Genomic DNA, 26,535 nt, shown 5'->3' on the forward strand with positions numbered 1-26,535 from the left:
CAAGACCGCCATTTATTCAAAATATCCACACCCAAACAGTTAATGCCCCTTCAGACAGACACTTCAAATACTGTTGACAGTGGCTACTTTTCATGTCCTCTTTTAGTCACTGTTTAGCTAAGCCATTCATGTTCAGCTCCTTTAATCTTTCCTCATAAATCAACCTGCCCAGCCACTCAATTGTCTTTTTGTTGCTCTTCTCCACAATTACCTGTACCTTTTAACAAACACTGAGCAGGCTTATGATTATTTTCCCTCTGGGGGCCAGCAGAGACTTAAAATCTCTTTGCCATATATTAGCCATGAGTTTGTTTTAGCATCAAGCGGGAACAGCATCATTACCCAGGAAGAAAAGCTGACTCTCTGGAGTTTCAGTTCCAAGTATTTCACTTATTATCCCTCATTTAGGTGAACTGAGCCAAAGAATGTAGGAATTTCTGAATGTCAGAGTAGGGAAGCATTTCTGTATGGGGAAAACAGGATCATGGGGAACAGCATCAGGATCCTTTGCTGGCTGGTTGTGTTTCCAGCTTTACTGACACACAGGCCTGGGGTCTTAAGGATGACTGATACTCTATAATATAGACAACGAAGCAAATCCTACTAGATCCCTTTCCAAGATATTTAACTAAATTCCTAACCCATGAGCCCACCCCGGGCCACCTCTTATCTTTGAAAGCCATCACACAGCTGCATGTAAAGACTCTGGAGGCTGGTTAATCCCAGCAGATGGACTTTGGTGTTGGTGCCTTGAGGGGAAGTAGCAACGGAGGGAGGGCAGAGTCTTGGAGGTCTCTTTGTTGAATGGGTGTCACTCCATTTTGGTTCAAGCCAAAGCCTCAGGGAAAGGCAGAAAATTGCAGCTCCATCTGGAGTCCAGCAAACCTGTTTTGGGTCAAAAGTTGCCCCAGCCTGGATGCTCATAGCTTGCAGACACTCAGGGAGTATGCATCAAGGACCAACCTGTAAAAGGGGATTGCACTAGTTAGTCCCTGGATCATATGTACTCCCTTCAAGCTTTGATGAAGCTCTCAAAGTGTTTTCTTTAGAAGAAAAAAATACCTCTCGGAATGGACAAGAAATGCCTATTTTAAAATGGTCCATGAAGAATTAGAAAGAAAATAACAGCTTACAAAAGGGCAACCCCCTACTACATCTCCTCCCCAGGCACGGTGGTCAGCACGGCCCAGGGGAGGGGCACCGGCCTAATGGCGAGAGGTTTTCAGCTTAACCCTGATCAATCATCAGCTCTTTGGGCAGACACTGGGCTTCACCCTGCCTGGTGTGGTTAGACCCCATGCCCTGGGGCTGTTTGCTCAGCATCTGGCAGGAGAGAGCAGCAGCCTCCCCACTGCCCATGGGGTTTGGGTTTATGCATCGAGTGCAGACATGATCACACAGATGTGAGTAGTCTCTGCTTTCAGTGCCTACAGTTGCTGTTGAACTTTATTGACATGAAGCTTGGGAACGATCAGGTGTTAAGCTCCTGTCTGACATGTCCATTGCTGTCAGGATAATTCACTCAGTCATGAATTCAATGACTGTCTCACATTTATCTTACCTTTTTGTTGTTGTTGTTTCTTATTGTTTTAATTCTTATTACTATGAAAAATAACTAATATTAAATTCTCTTCCTGTCTACTTTTTTTCCCAGTGAAAAAAATCAAATCATTAGGGATATAACTCAGGGTTATATACTAACACAAATTTTTTAACATGCTGCATATTGATCAAAGGTTCTGCTGCGTGAAAGCTGTACATGATTCCTACAGAGAGGAAAGGCAAATTTTCTCCTCTGTGCTATTAGAGATCAAAACCTTCTGCAGATGTCTGGGGTATCAGTGAAGAATGAAGTATAGGATGTCCGTGCCATGTTGTGGCTCTCTTTTGGGAGGATCGAGCCACCTAGTAAATTGGAGTTAGAACCTGTGTAATGTAAATTTTCTGTCAGATATTTCTTAGCTTGTACTAACAAACAAATGGATTTTCTTTCCTTCCTCACCTCATAATTCTTTGTCCTTTAAGTTATGCTTAATTAAATCTGAGGGTACAGAAAATTAAATGGGGAAGGCACAGATACTGGTTTGTACTTTCTGTTTTTCTTTCCTTCCTGTTCACATTCAGCGTTGTCAGGGTAGTGATTTTCTCTTAAGCAACACTTAGGCATATGCATATGTCTGCATTTAATTTCCAGATGGGGAGGCAGGCCTCTTAAGAACAGAGTGAGCTGCTGCTTTATGGATCTGGCTGGCTGACTGACTTACCTTCCCTTTGCAGCTGGCCAAGAAACTGCGCCCCACACCCGGGATGCCGACACACTCATGGCTGAGCCAGGCTTTTGGGCTCTCAAGTCAGACTGGTACAAAAAAACGATTTAGCTGTCCCAGACCGAGAAAAGGTTCACCAGCTCCTTACATGCTTGGGGCACTTGAACCCAAAATCATACAAACTGCTTTACTTTCTGGCACGACCGCTCTTCGTAAATGTGTTTCCTGGAGTCTTGGGCAGATTTTATTCAAGGAAATGTATTTAACCATTAGCATTGACATTTTGGTTATGGCAAAAATATTTTCCTATGTAGAGGGACTTGTAATGATCCCTCCGTTTCTCTGCAAGTGCTCCTCTGCAGACTTCCTGAAGGGAATTCTGTGTCTCTGTGTCTCAGGGGTCTCATCCTGGCTTGGAGAGCTGTGTTTTCCTGAGGGACCTTACTGAGTGAGTTGTAAGTCTCAGTGTAGCTGGGTCCAACCCACTTTGAAGTTCAAGACTAAAGGTTTGGACTAGCAACCTGGAGTATAAGTGGAAGGCTGGAATCTGACTGCACAGACATATTGATCTGAATAGGAATGCATTTGCAAACAGGTATGTTATTAAACACACTCTAATGCTGACCAGATGTAGCTGTCTACGGTATAATCAGCTACATATGGACTAGATATGTTGGCCTCCCTTTGTAGTCAGTATATGAAAAGAAAAAGGCATTTCTAGGTTGCAGTTTATCTCATTTTCAATAGTTATCTCAGGTACCCCTTACAAGTGCTTGTTTCTCTTTTTCATTTTTAAAGGAACCCGTGGTGACTGGACACAATGTGAATATCTGCATTGTTGACATCTGAAGTTAGGCCAGATAGTTCTTATCTTGAGTATGTTTTCTAGAAAATTTTCTATTTTCAATAACTATTTGTCATTACTTTCCTAAGTCTTCAAACCTCATGATGTCTAAATTAACTTCAAGCACACTATTGATTACAATTTGACTAAAATGCATCAAATAATTTCTTTTTTTTTCCAACTTATTAGTCTTTGACAGTTTCACATCTTATTACCAGAAAAGTAGAAAATTAGTATATAGTTAAATAATATCTGCTTTGTGTAAATAACAGATCTTCTGAAGAGTTCTTAGCCTTCAGTGGGTTTGAACCCAGTTTTGCAGGATGGGATTCAGGTTTTGATTCTGATTCTGAATATAGTTGCCCAGAGGTTCCACAGCTCTTGCTGTAGCCAAGGAAATTTGTTTTTGTACTGACTAGATATGTAGGGCTCAGTTGCCCATATATACACATAAAGTGATATTTTAGACAATTTGGTTTATTTATAGATCCTGCCTAATATTTGCACAATCTGTCTTTGATGTTTCAGCCTAGGGCCTTTCAAAAGCTCTCAACAGTCATATTTAACTGGATCATGGGTATTTGACCAGCTGAATTATTCTTGGACCAGTGCTGACAATAATGAGATCTCACATACAGAATGCCCATGTGGACAGTTACATGTTGACTTCCCAGATTCTTGTCACTGTGCAAAGATGAAACCTTGGGAAGGGTTTATCTTTGTCTGAGGGATGCAGTGGTCTTAATATAGTTTCCTTGCTCTGGCAGCTGTCCCTGTGGAGGACAGCAAGAATGCAGGAGAGAGGCGTGTTGCTATTTATTTCTTGTTTTTACTCATCTTTGAAAACAATGGATCTCAAAAATGGACACAGCAATGGTGTTCTTCTTATGGCACAGAAAAGCAAAGAACCTCTTCTCTATTTTGAGACATCAAAGGAATCCATGTCTTTCTGGAGTACATTTCCTTTTCCCACTCAGTGAAAAAAGAAAACCTTTCCCAATCCTTTGTTTTAGTGGAAGTTACCCAACTCAGAAGCAGGAATTTGCTGTAGGGCTAGAGCTTGTAACACTGAAAACATGACAATTCTCAACCAGAAATGCCTTGAACCAACACAAGAATGATAACTTGTCCCATAGTGGGGTGGGGTTTATGCACTGTATCAGGGAGAATGCTCCTGCAGATCCAGTTTCACCAGCTCTGTGTGGTGTTTGACCACATGGAAGCAGCTGGGGTGACACCAGCAGATCCATGGGCACCTCCACATCCCTCCTGCTTTCTGACTGCCCAGCCAGGCTGTGTGCCCAGCTCTGCAGGGGAGGTTCTGCCTGGTTTGAAGGACATGCTGCAGCCACGCCTGCAAGGAGTTGCTTGCTTGGACAACCTGTGTCACCTGAGGAAGGGACTAGGCCCCTCCAGTGAAGTGAACACCTCCAGTAACACAGGGAAACTCTCCATTCTAAGCAGTGTTTAGTGCATGGAGCTTCCAACTAGACCGTGTGGTCTGTGAGACTCTACAGGAACTACCCAGCCCTGATCTTGGCAAAAGCCAATACAGCCTAATTAGAGCCTTTTCCAGCTGGCCCCAAACCCATTAGCACCATCAGCCAGTCTTGCATCATGCCATGCTTGGCCACCCCACTGTCCCTGCCCCATGGAAGTGTTCTGGGAGTTACTGGTGTTGGTTTGGTTCCTACTGGTCGGAAATCCCTGTGCCGGGGTGAGTCCCCCTGCCTTGCAGCTCCCAGCATCCTCTGTGCACTTGGTGTCTCTCAGGCAGCAGAGGGGGCAGGGAACGAGTCTGAACACATCAAGGAGGCAGATGTGACCTGCCAGGCATCCCTTATTCTGGGCAGCCAGTTTGGAGATGTAACTGTGTTTTGGAGAGAGTCCCCATGGGCTACACTCGTACAATAAAAATGTTCCCTGGACCTAAAGGCAAGTGGCAAGGCATGGCTCACATTTGAATAGAGGAGCTCTCTATACTCAAACAAGCTGCTAAGTCCCTGGCTGTGCTGTCTCCTAGGCCATGCCAGGGTGGAGAACAGACCAAAACATCTCTGGAAATTTTATTAGTTACAACCTGTGTACAATTCCAAGCCAGTGCTTGAGCCCTTTAGTTTATTAATACAGATATATCCTGGATTTGAAGTTCAGATCAAAGAGTTTTATTGATCATTATTCTTGCAGTCCCTCTTTGTTTATTCTTCAGTCTTTCTGGGATAAAAGGCTATGGCATTCATGAGTCTGGCATGCTAAAAAACATCCCTGCTCCAGATCAACACAGCTTTACTGCCAGAAAGGGCTATGGGGCTGCAAAAAAAATACAGGGGATGTATTGAAACTGTCTGGCCCTTGTATGTTGGAGAGTGAGTCTGGCATTGGCTAGGGAATGGCCAGTGAACCCTGAACTTGCCTCCCCTTACAGTGAGAGAGCAAGAGAGGAACAGAGGAGAGGGCTGTGCCCTGGCACTGCAGGGGAAATTGTCCTATTTTTTGTTCTTAGGCTGTTCTCAAATATTTTTGTCCAGTTCTTTCTCTTGTTTTTGTTGCCATAAGGTTGGCAAAGCAAAACCAGCTAATGCCTGTTGTTCCCTCCGTGCACAGGACACAGCCACCTGGCTGCTCAAGTCTGAGAGAGGAGCAGCTGTTCCATGTACCTCTGTCTGGGACATTCAGAGCAGGAGGATGTCTCTTCTCTCATACTAATGACCTTGTCCGTGATTTCTCAGCCGACTTGGAAGGAAAAGAGGTTGGACCACATCCCTCATTATTTAGATTGGTGGTGGAAACCAACCTGGGCTAATTTGATAACTTGGAAAAATACAGACTCCTCAGACCAGTGTTTCCTTTGGACATGTACATTCTAGTAGCATTTAATTTATTTCTTTAATTACCCTTCCAAATCTTCATGAAATATTCCCAGTTCAGTCTGAACTCTGGTTTGCTTTGAAGGGTCTTGGGATCAGATCCTATAGCCAAGAGAAGCTGGAACATTTCTAGTCATTAACCAAGAATGACTATGAAAGGGCTTTGGGATCCAAAATATGGAGATATTGAAGAAACCTTTCTAGTCAAGGTTTGAATCCCTTCTTAGATAACAGCTATTGCTGAACACAGTGGGCAGAGCAAGTAAGAGATGATGTCTTGTCCAAGCAGTTCCTAAGACCTGCTGCAAAATACTTTCAGTGGAGTCAACAGGTTTTGAGTCAGGTCTTGGGTGACTCTGTTCTGCAATAAACATAGGGGGACAGCAGTAATTGTAGACCATGGTGCTCATTTTGGTCACCATGATATTATTACAACAGATCCCCAGTCCACAAACACATCCTTTCCTTTGCTAGCCCAGCAGCTCTTATGAACCAAACATGCTGCTGAAAGAGAGTTGCAGAGAATGTGGTTTCCCTGAACATTTCAAACATGTTATAAAACCAGAGGAGCTGAAGTAATCATCATTATTGGTAAGCAGACTTGGAGCCTGAATCTGAATCTGCTGTGAGTATAAACAACCTGCGTTCGTGTGCATCCTCCCTGCCTTTGGTGATGAGTGTTTCACTGTGAGATTAGGGGTTGAAGGCTCTGAGATAATGATTTCAGCTGTGTGCCTCTTAGTGCTGTAAAGCCCATAGAATATCAGAAAATTTATTGCTGTGACTTAGTTGCAAACTCCCTGGAGTGGACAAGGGTTGTGGACCTCATGATAAATAGCACACACTAATATTTAGCAAATGATAATGCAGACCACAGAAAAGTGGGAATAGAGGAAAATATATTCCCAAGGGCTGACAACTAATGCAAAGAGCCAAGAAACAGTTTATAGTGGGAGGGAATTTCCCCAGCTTCCCTCCTCCATGCATAAGTCACTGCATTATGGATGCGTTGCACAGAGCCCAGCATTGATCCCTCCAGCACCAAAGTTACTCCTGGCAGGAGTTCAGAACATACAAACTCACAAAGCCCTGCAGGCAGAGCAGACCTGATGTTTTCCAGCCCCAGCTGGAAGGTGGTAGAGCCTATATTTGAAGCAGATGAAAGGGCTTGTGACTAAAGCTTAACTGGTTGTTTACAGGGCTTCTCTGATGCCTCTGTGCCATCTGCTTCATGCACAGGACAGGTATCTTGCCAGACCATTTCCCTGTCCCCCCTTCCCAGTTAGCCCCTTTCCAGAGAGCTAAAAAATCCTCCATCTTCTTTCACTCAACCAACAAGGACAAATTAGTGCTAGAATCCCCCCTCTGACTGTAAACAGAGATGTGTCATTGCAGGGGATGAGGCACATACAACATGATGTCAGAGGGTGGTGCATGAGCCCTTCTGGGATCAGGATCACTTGGTGAGGTGTTGTACATGCATGTGTACAGACAGCACTGTTCTGGTGAATGCTGTGCCAAATTATGTCAGTCCTTGAGGCAAGAGGGTTTGTACAGCTGGTAAGGGGTTGGGGTAAGCCGGGGGCTGGGGTGACCTACAGCCCCTTTTCCTTCTTATGGCCTTAAAAAGCTGCAGTTGGAAGGTGGATGATGCCAACCAGCTGTCAGCCACTTCCAGTCTGGGATGGGGAAGGGGATGGGCATGGTGAATTCCTGGTGAATGAGTAGAAAGGGAGGAGAGGGAGGAATGAGAGGGCAAGTCACAATCTTGAGACATGACAGGTCTACAGTGGATGAGGCAGCTTTCCCTTGATGCCTGCAGGAAATCTGGGTCATTAGAGGGTGATGGATGCCTTAGCAGAGCTGTCTGTCCTGTGGTGATGGAAAATGTCCACCTCATGCAGCAACACAGTGCTTAGTCCACAGCTGAAATGAGGAGACTCAGAGGCAGAGGGTGGCAATGCCTAAGGGCTTTAAATATTACTTTGGGGTAGAGGGTGAAAAATGATGCAGGTAAACAACTGATTGTGAGAGGTAAGGCTTTGATTGCAATTGAGTCTGATTTTTCCTTCATTTGTGGGAAATACAGAATGTTGGTGACCAGACATACAGTCATGACACTTCTGAGAGACAAGGATTAGAACTGCAGCCTTGGGCTCATAAGGTGAGAATTAAAGTTTCCTGTGTGATTATATGGAAACTGCAGTAAAACACACATAAAACCAAATTGCAGGTCATGCGTTTCAGATGCTGGAAAGGAAGGAATGATGGATAGCCTGTGGCAAAATCCAATGTACGTACATGTGACTGCAAAAGATCAGAAGGAGGCATAAGCATCTGATTTAGAATACTTGTAGTGCAGAGGCAGATTCGTAGCATATGTTGAGAGCTTATAGGGAACAGACCATGCAATATGTGATACCACACGCAGAGAGCCAGCACTCTGGAAACGTCCTTCTCCTGGGAAAAAGATCATGGAGCAACATTTATTTTTAAGAGGCACCCTCATGTTTTATATATTTGTGCTTTCTGTCATGATATTTGATAGCATTGCATTCCATCACTTGGAGACACGCTGCTTGGGAAGGCAGGCCTGGAGAGTACCTGTGCTCTGCTCAAACCCCTTTCCCGTGGCTGCATGCCATACTAGTCCCTTTATTTGGCCTTTGAGTGTTCTGAGAGCAAACTGTGTGTAGTTGGGTTGAACTAATGAAGTATATCCTGGGAGAGATGCACTGGAGAAGGACACAATGGATTAATAGACCCAAGGAGCAGGTCAGTGAGATGCTCCCAAACAGCAAGTCCAACCGTTCCTCCTGAGTTCCAAAACAAGTTAACATGAAAACTGTACACTTTCAAACCCCAATGTGCTCAAATCAAAGCAGCAATGCCCTAATAGCCAATTCTAACCCTGATTCCTTACACATAAGAAGGGGAGCTGGCTGTCCTGCCTGTGCCCTCCCTCTGCCCACCCTGACAGCCCTTTTTATGAGCAGGCTGGAATGCTGTGCATTCACCTCTGGCTGTGGGCGAGCAGGAGCCTCTGATAATGTCCTGCCTCTTGCTGGAGTGGATGTGACTGGTGGAGGCACATCTCTACCTGCCAAAAATCTCTCATCTGTGATGACACACAGACACTTCTGTCAACATCTCCATCATGCTGGATGAAATATCATTTGGTTGAGGCCAGGGGGAGCAACCTTCCTCCTTCAGATCCCTTTTCCAGTGACTAGGGGATGCTTCCAGGTATTGAACAGGCAGCCAAGGCCTCTTACTGCTCTTTGCTGACTCTTATGCTGCAGCGTAGCTAGGAGGAGTGTGGGGTCCTCTGGCTGCTTTCCAGACACCAACAGCTGCATGTTCCCCTCCAGAGAAGTGGCTCTGGTCCCACAGAGATGGCCTGATGCAATGGCATTTGGAAAGACCTGCAGCAAAGCAGCAGAACTGGGAGGAAGGGATCATTGCTGGGATAAGAACAGTGGAAAAGACTACAGGAAGGAAAATGGCAATTAGAGACATGGTTGGCAATGGGAGAGAAGTGGGAGTGATGGAAAAGGAATGAAAGAGAAAACTCTGAGAGCAGCAGTTCAATCACTTTGTAGATAATACAGGATACTTGAGCCAGGATTTTTTTTTTTTTTTTTTTTTTTTTTTATATTCCAGCTCTGATCTGAGTTACTGGAGAAGAATTGTTTTATTGTTGTGTTCCTGACTTTCCCCATTTATGAACCAGATAATGGCCATTAGCAAACCTATAGCAAGTGAAGGCATCTTCAGATCCAAGCCTGGAAGTGTTGACACTTGAGCATTATTGATAGACATGTGGAGACAGGCTGTCTCTGTGAATACTTCTGCAAAACTCTTCTTGAGTCTCTTTAAATTTGGCAGCTCCTACAGCACATGCACCAAACCTGAAGCACCTTCACAAAATCTGACACTGGTACTTATGCCCTAACTATTCTGCCAGCTCATGACAGGTTTTGCAGTGTCTGGTGTCATGGGGGCTGGAGCAGCAGAGCTCTGAGTGCATCCTTAAGGACCAAGCACCCATAAGATTTGTCTGCAGCTCCGAAAGTGCGAGTGAGGTCTCTGTCTGAACCAGTCCTGGAGGCTTGGACAGATCTGGGTGACCTTAGACAGGTCAGGTATTCCCTCTTTTTTTCACCTCTGCATTTAATAAATGAAATATGAGGGTACTTTGCAGAGGAGTGATGAAGGTAAGTCAGGTAAAGAGTAAGATGTGATGAGGTGTATTGAGAGTCCATGGAAGTGCTCAGATATAAGTTCTCTGTTAAGGTGGATGCTGTCATCTGCCATTCATCTGCCATTCACCTCACTGCACTCCACCCTCGGTCACTGATCATTAACATCACTCAGAGACTTGAAGTGATTTCAACAAATTGTCTGAGATGTGCTGTTCCTCATTTCAATAGGTCTTAGGCAAGACAACAGAAGAAAGTAATGCAGTGTCACAATGCTGATAGCAAGAGAGTCACAGATGCTGATACCAAGAGACTTATTTAGTCCATTTTGATCTTTTTTGTCTTGCTTTTCTCAACTCATCAAACAGTCGTTGCTGAACTCCACAACTGTGTCTCTCTGAGATCCTTCCTTAGGACCCACAGCCCAAGCCCGAAGCTCCCTAAAGAACTGGCCATTTTGAAGATCTTCACCATATCTTCAGCTCTGTTCACATCTTTTTCAGAACCTGTGTGAGTGATGAGGTTTTCAGACAGAAGTATCACAGATACAGTTGTGACTGGTGTATTTGATATAGGCTGCTGCTTGTGCTTCACTGGCCTGTGTGTGCAGCAGATATGTGGAACTGGTGGGACATAGTAGGGAGTCAGGGATGTTCAACAGTCTGGCGTTCACTTCAGAGTTTCACATCTTCTGAACCATGGCAGGATTTGGCCTCTTTCTTCTCCCCACTTTGCTGTCCCAGAACTGCCTTGGCCAGTTACTTCTGCCAGTCTGAGTCACACAGCAGCTGGAACAACCTTCTCTCTTCATTAATTTTTGGAAATGTTTGTGCTTTGAAAGGGTAGGGTCCATGTACAGGATACTTCATTTTCTCCAATTTACATCATTTTCCTGCTCAGATGTTTGGTTGTTTTTTGGGGTGTGTGTGTTTCCAAACTTCCAGAACTCTGTTGAAACAGCTATTTCATGACTGCTAATGGAAATTCATATTTATTTTTAGTGGAATGACACAAAGAAATAAAGAGTTCTTTCTTCATGACCGTGTTACCCCCCTGCTTTAAATTACAAAAAGTTGACAATTCAGACATGATGTTGATCCAGAATCCTATTCTTGTACTGGGGTGACCCCATATGCACGGTGGAAAAAGAGTTCTGATCTGTGCAGAGGGTGTCTGTAGGCACTAACTTTTTCTCATGCCAGTACACCTTACTGCCCTTCCTGTGGGTTAGCTGACTTTCACCGAGTTGGGAAACATCCATAGAGCGCCGTGAGTGGAAGTGACATATTTACCTCGCCTTGTCTCCTTTCATCCCATTTTAGACCTCAAACTGTCTAACAGCATTAGGAGGCCCCACAGAATGAGAACTTGAAGTCAGTACTGCTGGATTTACTGAATCTCTGTGCTATCTCCTGACACTAACATTAACTGAATACATCAGGAATGGGGCAGAATACAACCTCTGTGAGATGAATTTTAGGGATATGGAAAACAAGAAAATCTTAGAAATGAAACTTGGGAAACCAGATCTGCCTGTTATGTTTGTCTTGCAATTAGTCAAGGAGCTGGCTCACATAGTTGTCTCTGAAAACCAGAAGAATCAAATGAGAACCAGAGGACTGAGGCAAATATATTGTATTGATCTTTACAAATGAACAGCAATCATTAAAAGAGTTAGTAACTATCCAATAAATTTGGCTTCCATGTCTAGTGAAGGAGTCTAAATAAGGAAGGAAGAAGAATTTGCTGTGCCATGCATTCACATGCAGCCATATGTATATTAGGTAACCCTCAGGAGAATTGCCAAAATGGATGGAAATGGTGGAAAAAGGAAGGGGTGAATTTTGTCATCGTGGAATACTGGGGAAAGGACTAAACAAAGCAAATCTGTGAGCAGTTAAAACAAACCTCATCCCTGGTGAAGAAGAGTATACTGAGTTTTCTGTGTGACTCAGAGCACACGTTAGTTATTAATTTGATTCCTTTAGTGGCATGTAGGAAGTATGCAGCCCCTCTACATATGTTGACTTCACCATTGAAAACGAACATGGATGACACACACATAGATTTGTAGGAAGGAAATCCAGATGAAACTTAATCACTTTGTTTGATCCAACTGCAGGCCAAGTAGATGAAAAGAATATGGTCATTTAATCTGTGTAAATAGGATGCCTCTTCATGTACTGAGGCAATTAATATATTGTTTCACGAAGACTGAGCTGAAAAATTAATTTAGATTGACTGGAGATGAAGACTATAAAGCAGACTGAAAACAGGCTGGAGGCTCCAGAAACACATAATGATGAATAAATGCCAGCACTTGGTGGGAGATACCTCAGGGAACAGAAGGGAACAATGTTAGACTGTTTTTGTTTAAGATCCTTATTAATGGTTTGGAAGGAGGATTGGCTATGACAGCTCATTTTGGGATGGTGCTCATCCTGGGAGAGATCATGCTTTCCAAAGCACTAGTACTAACAAATTTTGATCTGGCAAACTTCGGATGAATCAAAATCACAGCAAATGATTGTGCCAAAAAATTCAGTCTGGGGACCTTACCCAGAGTCCCAGTGAATGCACCTGTCTGTAGATGCTTTGCTTGGAGATCTCAGTCCATGTGGTTCACCATTTAGAGCAAACAAATTCTCTTAGTTTCCATTAGGATTCAGCTTCTCCCACTTATTTGTCTAATGTTTGTCTGACTCTGCCCACACTGGATTCTCCATCCCAGAGCCTCCTGGCTGACCCCATGGACATGCTGTTTCCTTGTCCTGGTATATGAACATGTATTGTGATCCTAGCAAGCATCTTGATACTACTAAATATGTCATACTGAGGGCTGGGGAAGCAACAGGGAGCCGTAGGATTTCTCTTTCCTTACTAAATTTACTGTTGTCCAGCATGTTTCCAGAGGCCTGGGATTTACTCAATGAAAGCTGAACTTCAGGACTGTCGTTTGGGGAATATCACCATTGCTTTGAGATGGAGATTCAGTCCCTGGCGGCACTGGGTCACAGTTATCTCTTGACTTGGATTGTGAGTGTTCACCTGCCCTGGTGAGGGGAGAAGGGCATGGTGCTGGCTGAGAAAAGGGATGGACAATGGCCCTGCTGTGCACATCTGGGCAAAGGAGCTGGACAGGTAACCCTGTTGCATATCTGGAAAGAGGTGCAGGGAGGGAGTTAAAGGGAATGCAGAGCACTTTTTTCATCATTTTGCAATGCATTGGTTGGCACTGTCCAGCACCATCTGTAAGGTTCAGTTGTTATTCCTTCATAAGACATTGCTGTGCTGCCCCAGAAGTCCTACACCCCCCTGTGTGTCTCCTGCAAGGCTCAGGAAAAAATGCAGTGAGGTTGTCTGTGCTGGACCAGTTCTGCAAGGCTGGTTCATATTCCATGTTGAGAACTCCCTGGGGCAGGGAATGTCCTAATGAGTTTCCTTTACTGAGTACAGTCATCCAGGCAGGGGGTATAGCTCAGTGGTAGAGCATTTGACTGCAGATCAAGAGGTCCCTGGTTCAACTCCAGGTGCCCCCTCAGGTGCTGCTTTTTTAGGCCAATTCTTTACTTCGAGGGTGGTGAGCCCCTGGCAGGGGCTGCCACAGCAGCTGTGGATGCCACCCCTGGAAATGTTCAAGGCCATGGGACTCTGAGCAACCGGGTCTGGTGGAAGGTGCTCCTGCCCATGGCAGGGGATTGGAATGAGAGGATCCTTAAGGTCTCTTTCAATCCAAACCATTCTATGCTTTATGATTTTGTGCTTAGACACTGAGTAGCAGGATTGAGATTATGAAGCAAATTAAAGTATGAGTGACCAAAGGGAAAAACCACAGCCAAAAAGCAAGTGAAGATGGAGAGAAGGACTGAGTGTGAGCCACAGGAGCACATTTATTTCAGCCCCTGGAAGAATCTGCATTTTCTCTGCGTACTCTTCTGGTTTGGGTACAGATACTGCAAACTGTGGCAGTCTGAGGGTCACAAATGCCAAATTTTCCTCTTCTTCTCCGGTGCTTGGCTGAAGGAAACATTGCTCACATATTCCTGTGCTTAATTGAACATTGGTTTGGGTCTTGAGTGGGAGGAATGACTGAGAACTAAGAATTAATTGCTTGATTTGTTCTCTGATTATTCTTTACAAGTACTAGAAAAAGTGTTATTATCTGCTGAAAGATCATTATTTTAACTGTGGTTTAATGAGAACAGAAAACAAGGGATTCAGTTACTCAGTGTGGTCCATTAGTAGTGTATTAAAGACAAATGCAGAATGCCATGAAACTTTTCCCAAAGATGACATTTATTAGGTTGTAAAATAGCCTCCCACAGAAGCATTTGAAGTCCTGTCACTTAAATGATAAGTTACTGAGGCCAAGAGGCCATAAGACCTCCCTAAATTAATTGCTGTTTGAACTGGAGTGAAACTTTAAAAAAGTTGGTTTGAAGATTCCCAGTGACTGTAAGTATCCCACAACCCATGCAAAATTGTCAAAGAAACTAGATTTATTTCTCTTCTGAATGTCTAGATTTAACTTCTACCTATTGGCCACTACGAGATCTTTTAAGGTTGAAGAAACTTTATTAGCTAATTCCACTTCTCTCTTTGAATACTTACAGTCTGTAATTAAGAAACCTCTCAGCCTTTACTTAGTAAAATTAAAGAGGCAAATCTTCTCACGTCTTTCTCCAGAATGAGGTTTCCCAATTCTTTATTCATTCTTGTGTCTTTTCTCTCAATTATTTTTAGTTCCTTGGTACCTGCAGCCTCTAAAATAGGCTCAGCCGCCAATGCCAGGTTGGCTTGTTATATAATTTCTTTGCTTCTTCTACTTGATTTTACATCTCTAGTACATGCATTATGCTGCTGAAGATGTCTGTGTTAAACCACTTAGATTCTATCACTTTCTAGGCTTTTTCCAGTTTGCTTCTGGCCTCCTTTCTCATGCCTGAGAAGCAAGCTCTCCATGGTTTAATCTTACATTCAGGACTTTACTGAAATTCATGCTGTTGGCTTGTGCGCAGTTTACTGAATTCCTCTCTGGATTGTTTTGCTTTATTGTCCTCCATATTCCATGTGCCTCCCAAAATTCCACAAACTTAATAATAGTTTAACCTTTTCTTCCATGTCAGCAATAAAAAAATTAAATAGCAACTGGTAAGCCAGCATCTATAGGGGTCTGAAAGTTCACTTGCTGAGTGAACATTTGCCATTTACTATTTAATTTGGAAAGGTATCAGCTGGTCTCCAATTAATCTACACTGTACTATGTTTATTTTAAACCAGCCAAGCATATTACTCAATAATTCAAATTTGGTGCTCTTCAAAAGCCCATTACCTCAACACTCTTACTTTTATCAACCTCATTTGTAGGCTCATCAAAACACGAGACTGGATTAATTAATAAGACTCCTTTTCCATTGCATGTTGTTGATGTATATTAATTATTTATTTGTTGAACCCTGTCAGAGATGTTCGGCAATTTTGCCCATGATTGATGTGCATCTGACAAGCCCATGATGATAGCTCTAATTACCCCTTTTTAATGTGTGTGGTGTATGGAGAGCATCCACTTATTTACCTCCTCCTAAAATCTTCCTGAAGTTTCAGGGAAGCATTGTGTTGCAGTGAGTTGGGGGCATATATAACAAGAAGCCATTGGATTTCACTAAGGGCTTTTAATATTTAATATTATTCTAAATGTGTCTGTTGGTTTTTATTATTGTATCATACTCCCTTCTGAGTAGCTGTTTGCATACAGAATCTCTTGGGTATGTGCTTCTTGAGAAAAGAGACAGGAGGAATCTTTGGGAAGATCACTTGACCTGGTCTGAACCCAGCTATGTTATTTTCTGTTCTTTTCCTGCACCTATCAGATGAGCATTGGAACATCTTCCAGTAGTGCATTACACAAAATGATCATACATATTTCAACTATTGTTTTTATAACCTCTCCTCTGGGGAAGAGTGTTTGAAGTGCACCACACTATTTTCTTAGGATTTTAAGGCAGTTTGACTTTTGTGAAATGTGTATCCTCTTACATATTTCAGAATCACAGCCTCATTAAGGTTGGAAAAGACCTTTCAGATCATTAAGTCCAACCATTAACCCAGCACTGCCAAGCCCACCACTAAAACATATCCCTCAAAGCCACATCTACACATCATTTAAGTATCTCCAGGGATGGAGACTCCAGCACTGCCCTGGGCAGCCTCTTCCAGTGCTTGACAACCCTTTTGGTGAAGATAGTTTTCCTAGTATTTAATCTAAACTCCACTAGTGCAACTTGAAGCCATCTCCTCTTGTTCTATCACTTGTTACCTGGGAGAAGAGATTCATCCCCAGCTCACTGCAACCTCCTTGCAAGTACCTCTGCTTTTTACTTGTTCTTTATGTTTTCCTCTGCTTTCAGTAAAGGATGGAGATTTTCCTTGACCCTCCTTTGGCTGGTAATATTTATAGAAACTTTTTTTTTTACAGCAGTAGCTGCACTTTTATTTCTCATAGCATATGCAAAAGAATTGAACCACATAGGTTTAGTGATGGGATTTGAAGCAGCCTGCAGTTCCTAAAGGAATTTGTTCCACCATTTTGATGAGATCCTTTTTTCTCTTCCCATTGATCCAGAGAGTCATAGTTGCTAACCATTGTCTTCTTCTGGTCCTTGACTACATCTTGGAGATATTCTGAGTCCAGACAACAAAGATGCAGGCACAGAACTCCAGAGTTCTTCAGGAAACTGGAATAGACAATGGAGGAGAGATTTGCTGTGCAAATCTGTTCTCAGACAGATGAGCTTCTTGTATCAAATATCTCTGTGCCCATACCTGTCCCATTGTTATATCCGTCTCTCCAGCCTGACATGACAGACATTACTCAAAAATAGCAGTGAATGGGAGCTTAGCATCAGCATTCCCTGTCAGCTGTGCTACTGCCTGTTGGAAAGAGAGATTCCTTCTCTGAGGCACTGGGGATTTCAGGTTGAAATGTTACAGTGGCACAGATTAGGAAGAGGGAATATTTGATTCAGGAATCTTAGCTCAGAGTCCAGAACATGTTGGCAAACCTGAGTTCTGGGTATGCAGATGGGCCAATGATTAATGGCTAAAACCCAAGAAGATCTGTGTTATAAATAGAGACATTTTTTGTATTTCTCACAGAACATGACTGTGCTTCTTTGCAATGGCCAGTTTTGATGCACACTGGAGTTACTGAGAGGGGTTTGCTATCTGATAATAAGTTGGGGCAAAATTTATAGGCTTCAGGGAGATCAGAAAGGTTTTATTTGTCCTGTTTTTTAAATTTAATTTTATTTTTATTTCTGACAGCTTGCTTACATGATAAGCCCCTTGCTCAAATTCATCACCTTCCTAAGGGTAGAAATGCAACTTTGAGATATTGAAAACAATTAAAACTTCACATGACTTGACTATAAGCATCTAACCAAACCCAGTAAGATCAGCAATTCCCTAAGTTTCCTATTTGTGAAATCCTTTTTGGAACCACAGTACAGTTTTCCTTTGCACTTCCAGGTGTCTGATCATTTCCAGTCCAGGACTCAGGATTCATCCTGGTTTGGGAACCCCTGTTCCTGCCCCGTGGGGAGAAAATACTCTCCTTGCTGAGCCTCTTGAGCCACAGTCTGCACTTTCACGGGATTCTCCGTTTCTCTCTGCTCTATAACCTCTATGAAAAATGAGAAAGCATCAGCAGTGCAATGCAAGAGAAATGAAGGGTTTAATCACTCCTCTGTGTGTTACTACACTTTTAATTTTCAAGAACAGGATCCTTGATCCCGTGTTTTCTTCTATAGCACATGGGACACACTCATGGATAAGTATTTACTGGATGAATTTGGCTTTGGGAACAGATCTTTGGAATCAAGAACATGGAGAATTTTTCAGGTTTCCCAGTGAGTTTTGTGCCTTGATTTAAATAATTGTTCATTGGAAATTTATGTCACTTTCATCAACTTAGTTCAGCAAAGATGGTGTTGGTATCAGTGGTACAAAGTGACTGAAAAGCCATCCTGCTATTAATAAATGATGTCTACAAATGCAGTGGTATTTTACTGTTCTTTAAAATTCGCCTGCTTTTGGCTGTGCTGCGGAAAAATAATGCCTGCTGGAGTGTTTCTGCCTCTGCCTGTCTTCTGATTGTGACCTGACATGAACTTGTTTATGTAATGCTCCCTAGCAGCAGTACTGCTGCTGGAGACAGGGCTGTTCCTGCAACCAGAGGTAGCTACACCTCCAATTTTAAAGATTTTTCGAGCTATTCAAGTTAACAAATACCATGCCAGGAAGGAGAAGGTTTCTTCCTGGTCATATCACTGGCACTGGAAGCTGGTAGTATTTTATCTCCAACTCCTGTGCCAGGTGAGCTTGCTGAGAAGGGCTGTGTTTGTTCTTTTCTCTTGCTCTCTGTTGCCCAAGACTCCTCCTTTTCTTGTGCTGCAATTCATCCTCTCCTGCAGATAATCGTGAATATTGCAGTGAGGTGACTCCTGCTTGATAGGTGTCATTTTTTAGCTCTTGTGCCAAATGCAGACCGACCATGTGGATTGGGAAGATTTGATGCCTTAGCTCAAGATGATGGAGTTTCAATCAGTTGCCTTCACAGGAACACTGCTATGGCAGTTCAAGGCTCTGCCTTGATGCTTCACGGCTTTGGTGTCATCATCTCTGCAGGAGTCAGTCTCAATGTAACATAATAAACAACAATATTTTGTTTCAGGCCAGGAATTTTATTAATCATTTATGATATTTGTTAAAGTCATGATTTCTTTAATGTAGCACAAGTCTAACATATGCAAGGAGTAGACGCCCTCCAGATGTGCTTCCAGGCCTAAATCCAGGGCTAGAAATCCATACCATACTTCATTCAAGAGCAATGGAATGAGGGCCTGGATACCCCTTTATTTCTTTGAGCTGCTTCCATATTTCAAGAGCAGAGGCTTTGCGGCATGAAACTGTAATTCAAGGATATTCCTTTGCTGATTTCAAGCACTCAAGCCTTTGAATTTTAAGAATTAGGTGCTCTTGGGGTGGAAGTGATGTGTCTCAGTGGAAGTCTATCTTAAAATAATCTGCTGGTGATCAGCTGTCCATGGCCAGACATCTGGCAAGAATCAGGTCGGTAAGTCCAACATACCCCCCTGAGAGGAGTTAGCCTGCTCCAGTGGAGTGTGTTCCCTGGGACAGCAGTTCTGACTAATTTCCATGCCCCAGACTTATGCATCCATTCACAGCAGACCTCAGATTGCAACACAGGGCACCAGGTATTCTGCTTGGTTTTTCTCAGATGCTAAAGCTTACTTATAGGGCTTTCCCTTCTTTCCTTTTCCTTTTCCTTTTCCTTTTTTCCTTTTCCTTTTCCTTTTCCTTTTCCTTTTCCTTTTCCTTTTCCTTTTCCTTTTCCTTTTCCTTTTCCCCTTTTCCTTTTCCTTTTCCTTTTCCCCTTTTCCTTTTCCTTTTCCTTTTCCTTTTCCTTTTCCTTTTCCTGTTGTCTTTTGTTCCTAGTTTTCTCCCTTCACTCCACTTTCTATATGGGTAAAATGACACGTATCAGCTTAGAATTTATGTTCAGATGTACTTGTCTCCTGCTCGTGCTCATGATGGCTTAGAAAGCCTGGAGGGAAATTGTGTAATTTAATGTCCATTCATGTGTGTTTTCAGTACTTCCCATTAAACAGCTACATGCAGAACAGAGATAACAGAAATGCTGTCCCTACTATTCCATGGAGTACAAAGTAGGCATCACAGGGATAAATTTGCCTTATTTTCTTCAGGAATATCTAATCACTTCAAAGGCCGTCCCTTCAACTGCCCAGTTGTTCTATCTCCCTGTGAGTTGCTGCAACCTGGAATTGGGAGTGTTTGGGCAGATGGTGCCAGAGACACCTCAGCAGGCATCCCAGCCAGGAAAGCTCTGAGAAGTGCCATGAAACTCAACTATATCCCCAGTTTATATTCCTAGAGAATACAGGATACAGTATAGTATGGACATGTTTGGGCTGGCTCCACATGGAGTAAGAGTGACACCCATGGAACATCCAAGCTGATGTGCCTGTGGATAGGGTCCATCAGTTTAACAGCTGATGTCCCTGGCATAACTTCACTGCATTTGGACTAAGATGATGCATTTCCCTACCAAGTGCTGTCCTGCAGCATGACTTAGCAAAGCTTGGTAGGGCATCAGCTCGGAGATCTCTCCATATTATGGCACAAACCTAATAAAAGGTACAGGGAAGCACCCACATTTGTATTCCAGTTGGTTGCATCCTCAAAGGCATTCAGTGCACTTCTGTCCTTTCTTTCTTAGGTGTCTGTTACACCTCTGGCTTTCATTGCTTAAGGCAAATTTTGCCTCATTTTAGTAACCTTTTATTTTGAATTTGCTGTATATAAGCATGACTTTGGTTTGCTTCAGATGGCCAGGGCTGTATTCTGCAGCATAAAACCCACTGGTAGAAAGCAGGGAATGGAACTGATTCATCAGTAACAGCATCTCAAATGCATTTATTTATTTCTTAAGTGCTCTGGGAAATGCTTTCCTTGAAAACCGCAAACTGTGACACATGTGGATTGATGGCTGGGTGGTTTTTGCTGAATATAGAAACCAATGACTGCATCTAGAGTGACTGGAGGCATGGAGACCTTGCCGACACCTCTGTGCCATAGGATCATTCAAGCAGGATAAGGTCATACTAGAAAACTTGCAGGAATCTCAAAGCAGGATCTGCCAAACCTTGCAAGATCAAAACCATCAGTGTCTTGCGTGGATTCTCCTTTCCAGCCTCTGGAGCCTACTTCCTCAAAAAGAGGTTAAAGGAAGAAAGGTACTTCTAAGTTCCTCTTTGTAAATGAAATGATAATTGATGGAAAATTAAAGCAATTGATGTAATATAAACCTCCTTGTAACTGGAGAAGGTGCTACAGAGGCTTCCCAGCAGTTATACATCAAGAAACATTCTTAATCTCCTAGATAATGTGGAAAAGGAATGACATTTATTATCTACAAGTCCTCACAAGCTGAGGATGCAGTTTATAAAACTGTACTTGGCTCCCCCTCCTTTTCCTCCTTTATTGTCATCCTTCACCATGGATCACTTTACATCCAAACTCACCTTCATCTGTTATCATACTTTGGTGATATACTGACATCACAAAGTTCTGATTAACAAGGCTAGAAGGGCATCCATCAGAAGAACTAAGAATGTGTGATCATTTCCTTTCAGGCTCTCATTAGTTGTGGCTGTCCTTCTGGGAGTTTTATCCTTGTCTTTCTATTTCCAGACTAAGGCACATGAGGCTTAAAAATAATATCCTGTGATTAATCTTTTGTTTCTCTCAGCTTCTAAAACCTTTGGTCAAGATGGAATATGATCTCCATGCTGTCAGCTGAAATAAGTAGAAACAACCCAAACTGTACAAATACACTCTTAATGAATGAGCAGGCATGTGAGAATAATAGATGGCTTGATTCAGCCTCCTTCATCCAAGATGGAAAATACAAATCTCTACAGATAATCCTATGATCATATAAAATATTTGCGGGGTAGGTAAGAATTACACTCAACAGTATCTTTGCCAAAAGAGCTTCCTTTTTCTTTACGTTGCTTTGGTTTAAAATAACATGAGTTGTGGTGAAATACCCCTCTGGTATTTTCAGGTTTCTGTGCTAAGTGAAGTGGGAAAGGTTTAGTTTTAGAGTTTCTATACTAAGCTCTCTTTTTAATGAGACACTCCTAGGTTAAAAATGCCTTCCGAAAGCAACTTCCCACGTCTTTCCTACATTAGTGACAGATTGGAGAAGAAAATATGGAGTACGCCTGAAAGTGATAAGTTGAGGTTAGAGGTCTAGCCAAAGTCAAGTGCTAGAGAGTTTCAGCTGTAGAGAGCTGATGCTTTGAATTATAATCAAGTGATTAATGTTTCTAATGTAAGTGGGTTTGGGAGTTAGAAGGACTTGCAGCAACAGCTTGGATAAGTATGGTGAAACCTGCTTTTAGAGTTATTTTATTTATAGCATATTCATTAGGTTGGGCAAAATGGACAACATGTGCTTATGTGGTTAATGATAAATCCATATGAGGACTAAACTAGTCTGCTGAGTTATGAGAAAGCCATTTGTAGGTCAGATTTTTCTGGAGAGAAACTTGAGAGAAACAATTCCTATCTGTTTGGGGATGGGGGGGGGGGGGGAGCGGGGAGAGGGGAGAGGAAGAAACCAGCTTTTCTCCTTTTGTAAAATACATAGGATGTAGATGTTACAGATCTTCATTAATTTTTAAAGGCCATTGGCCCCTGAAGTTTGCGTAGCTGGCTTCATAAATACCGAAAACAACATGGGAAGGAGCAGACATGCATGGAAAGGTATATGAATATTTTTTTTTTAAAGCAGATAATCCAATGCTACCATATGAAAACTGCAGTGATCTCTATGAAACTGTAAAGGCCAGAAAAGGATACATCTCTGAGGTATTATTTTTCTTGTGGGATTCAGACAATCTAGCATGAAATGAAAGAAAAAAAAAGACTCTTCCTTCTGTTTGAATTCACCATACCTTAATCCTGCTGCTGTAAGCAATTTAAGGTACTCTTTCAAACAGAAATAGTTTCCCCAGGTGAGAGTATAGTTAATAAACCCAGTATTTTGGCACATGGTTCATGTTGTGGTTTTAGCTATAGATCTGCCAAAAGGATAAAAAAAAGATTGGTTCCCCTCTTCTAGCCTTATCCAGGGTTTGTTGTTGCAGGTCCTTCAGCCACAGGTCCCACTGGTTTCCATCAGAGACCATGATGCCACTTGGATTGAAAAAAAAAGAAAAAGAAATAAAAGCAAGACAGACAAAGACAAGCAAGAAAACCCTCATAAATTCCCTTTCTGTGGAAGCCAAATCACCCCAGAATCTCAATAGTTGCATGCTGCACATTCTCACAAATAAACAGGCAAAACCAGTCCAAGCCATTTCCCTTCCTCTACTCTTATTTTTAGGTAGAAATGGAAATGTGATGTTCATTTTCAAGGAAGCAAGTAGCCAAGGGAATACTCTCAAATGTGTTCTCCTACCTCTTCTGGGTGTTGCTGCAGGTGCTATTTGTGAATGAGCTCAGATGATCAGAACACACTTTAAGAAAAGTTGACTGATTATAGTGAGTATTTTTAGAGAGAGAAAATAGCACCTAGTGCAGAGATATTTCATTATTTATATATATATATATATATCAATATCTATATTTCTATATATCTATATATCTATATATCTACAACAAAAACAAGTACAGGAAGCTCTTTCAGATTAATTCCCTTTGAAAAGTCATTTATTAACCTCAGGATAGTGAGTTAAGAAAGACATGATGGCTTTACCCCTCCCTTGACACCTTGTAATCCAGAGTGGATCCCTGCTGAGAAGATGTACTTTGGTGCCACACAGTGTCTTGGGCTCCGGTGGTAACTGCATGAAAACTTAATGGCCTAATCAGAGCTTACCTCATTTAGAGGCTGCACAAGATGACTTGTTTCTGGCATCAAAAGTCATGAAAACACTATTATAATATTTATTTTATAAATATGAAATAATGTGTGTTTTGCTCTGACAGGTAAACACATATCCTGTTTTTGGCCCCCTTGTTAGACACAGAAAATTAGGTGCAGAGATTGAAATAATTAGCAAGGCTAATAATCCCTGGAGCAGGAGGGGAAGCTCCAGAGAGGATTCATCTCACCTGTGTTAAACTGTGTTTGGATAAAACAAATTATCCTCTACAGTCTCTATTAACTAGAGAGGAACAGTACAGATATTTAGCTCAGATTTACCCGTGAGGTGGATAAGCAGAGTGCAGATGCATCCCATCCCAGGGATTAAAACACTTGTTTTTGAATGACAAGCAAGGGCCAAGCTCTAGGAACAGATGTGTTCCCTACCTTGGAGATCTTACAAAACCCAGTGTCTGAAGCGCAAGGAATAAGGATGTTAAATCTGTGTGGAAGAGTCTGAGACTCACAGGGCAAGCCTGAATTTACCCAAGGCTTCAGGATGAAGAAAAAGTCTTGTGGGTCTTTTGGGTAACTTGTCATTCTGAAATTAGCTATATTTAGTTTGTTGGTTAATAAAATAGCACTGGTGCCCTATCACTGGAAAACTTTAATGGTGATAAATGTTATCTTGGTCCCTGTTTAACCCAGGGTGGGGTGACAAGTCTCTGGCATAGCTTGACCAGTAGCATGAACCAGAGATTGTTCCCAGCAAGTGGTCTGGATGGGGCCATTCTCCTTTGGAGGTTAAGGGCATTTAGCCCCCAGTGTGCATGAGGCTGTGCCTGCTGGCCCTGGGACCAAAGACCAGCCCTGACCCTGTTTGGTTAATCTCTTCCTCTTCTGATTTTATTATTTGACCTCTTAATGATCAGAACCATAGGGAAGCAGCTATGGTGTGCTGGGCTTGATACAGGGCTAGCCTTACTTTGCAATAATATGGTGCTATCTAATTCCCTTCTGCTGTTCTCTCTAATCTGTAAAGACCTCACAAATCTGATTTTGGCCTGGTTACCCTAATCTGCATCATGGGCTGCCCGATTCACTGACTTCAATGGGCCACGCTGGACTGTGTCAGGGTTTGGAGCTGATAGCTGTTTTTTTGAGCTGGTTGAGCAAACAGATCTGCAAGATCTCTTCTTGACAGTGCACTAGCTCTGATCTGAAAGGAGACACAGCTTTAGACATCTGTTTTAAGGGCAGAACTATTCTGAGCTTATTTAAACTTGATACAAGGCTCTGTTTATATTTCTTTGATTAATTGAAAATAACCTCTCATTAAGGGAGTGACAGCTGATACCGTACGATTGTGCTCAAGTCATTCACAGGAGTGAAAAAAATACACCAAAGATTAGGCAGGTCAAAGCCCTTGTTTGGATCAAAGCATATGTTGAACACTGTATAAATGCCAGATCTGAAAGTGTTTTGTGTTTAAGGTTGAAGTTTGGAGTAAAATGATACTATAACAATAAATCCCTAATTCAGCTTGTTAGGTTGCTACTGCATTCACAAAGGCACAGCAAAGAGAGGGATGCATCTGATGGAGCAACTGGATAGGAGTCCAAGTCTGTTAAAAATTTACAGATAGGTGAGGCAATACCACATCCAGTTCTGGTAGGCACATTTCAGAAAGAACTTTAATGCAATGGAAATGGACCTTGAAAGAGTGACAGGCACGGTTTGTGGTTTGTCCATAAATCTGCCTTACCATGAGAGACTAAAAAAGCTCAGCTCTTTTTATTTATTCAGGACAAGGTTACGAGATGACTTGTCTGTGGTTTTGTTAAGTTGAGCTTGCATGGCGAGGGAGCAGCAGGCTCCAGTTTCCACTCAGAGCTGCATGGCCTGGGTGCTTTCAACCGAAATATCTGAGGGTCCCCAGCTATGCCCGGGCTTGAAATATTCCTGCTCTTCTGGGGGTAAACTGCAGATGGGCTGTACTTTGGTGGGCTGCAGCCTTCTCTGTCCACACCTGATCTGCAGCTTCCTGGAGAGGCCGATGAGTGGTGGCCAGGGCTGAGGGTGGAGAGTGAGGCCGGACAAATGCAGATCAAAAAGGCAGCCCTTCTTCATGACAGGGTGATAGCCACTGAAATAACTTATCTGAGGTGGATTGTCCTTCCCTGAGAGCCTCTGATTCAGGGTGGGATGTGTCCTTGCATGATGTGCCATAATTTGTAATGATTCAGGTGTTGTTTTGGGACACCATTCTGTGGCTTCAGCTATGCAGGTGATCAGGCCAGGTGATGGAAATTATCAAATGAGTGATCTCAGCTGGCCTTAAAATATCCCCATTAAATAGGACTATTTTAAAATTCTTGTTTTAGTGGGAATATTGTATTCCTATTAAACTGATTGGTAAATGGACAGGTCTCAGGAAGGCCATCTTTAGCTTGAGAAAGCCCAGTTTTTAGGAAAAATATCTCTCACCACTTTCATATTTGTGGGCAGAATAGCTATCTTTATATTTTCTTTCAAGGAAAGAGTTAAATCTGAGCTTAGACCTGGGTTCCAACTGTCCCTACAGTTTACTGTATCTGGTAGGGCAGCTTTCAGTAGAGGAGGAGGGATACAGCTTCTTCGAAGTGAAAAGTTTCCATTTGACCTGCTGTTCAATCTGCAGTGGCCTCATTGCATGGGCATCTCATCCACCTTTCAGCAGAGGTGTGGGAACCAAATCAGGAAGATGAGGACCTCTCAGAAAGTCCCGTGGTGTCCTGTCAAAGAGTTTATGGCAATGCCTACTGCAAGGGCAGGTGGAATTTGCAGAGAGCCTAAAGTCAGGCTAGGTCTGGGCTGCCTGTGAGGACACACTTTAGGT

At 42.7% G+C, this 26,535-nt stretch overlaps 1 protein-coding gene and 1 non-coding gene across 6 annotated transcripts in view; both read left to right on the forward strand.

The window, feature by feature from the left end:
• EVA1A (eva-1 homolog A, regulator of programmed cell death) overlaps positions 1-26,535 on the forward strand; it is a 147,879-nt gene that overhangs the window by 53,720 nt on the left and 67,624 nt on the right. The window lies entirely within an intron of this gene.
• Positions 13,648-13,719, forward strand: TRNAC-GCA (transfer RNA cysteine (anticodon GCA)). The gene has a single exon. It is a non-coding gene; the product is annotated as a tRNA-Cys (tRNA).

This window comes from Aphelocoma coerulescens, chromosome 3 (assembly GCF_041296385.1).
Source record: "Aphelocoma coerulescens isolate FSJ_1873_10779 chromosome 3, UR_Acoe_1.0, whole genome shotgun sequence".
NCBI lineage: Eukaryota > Metazoa > Chordata > Aves > Passeriformes > Corvidae > Aphelocoma > Aphelocoma coerulescens.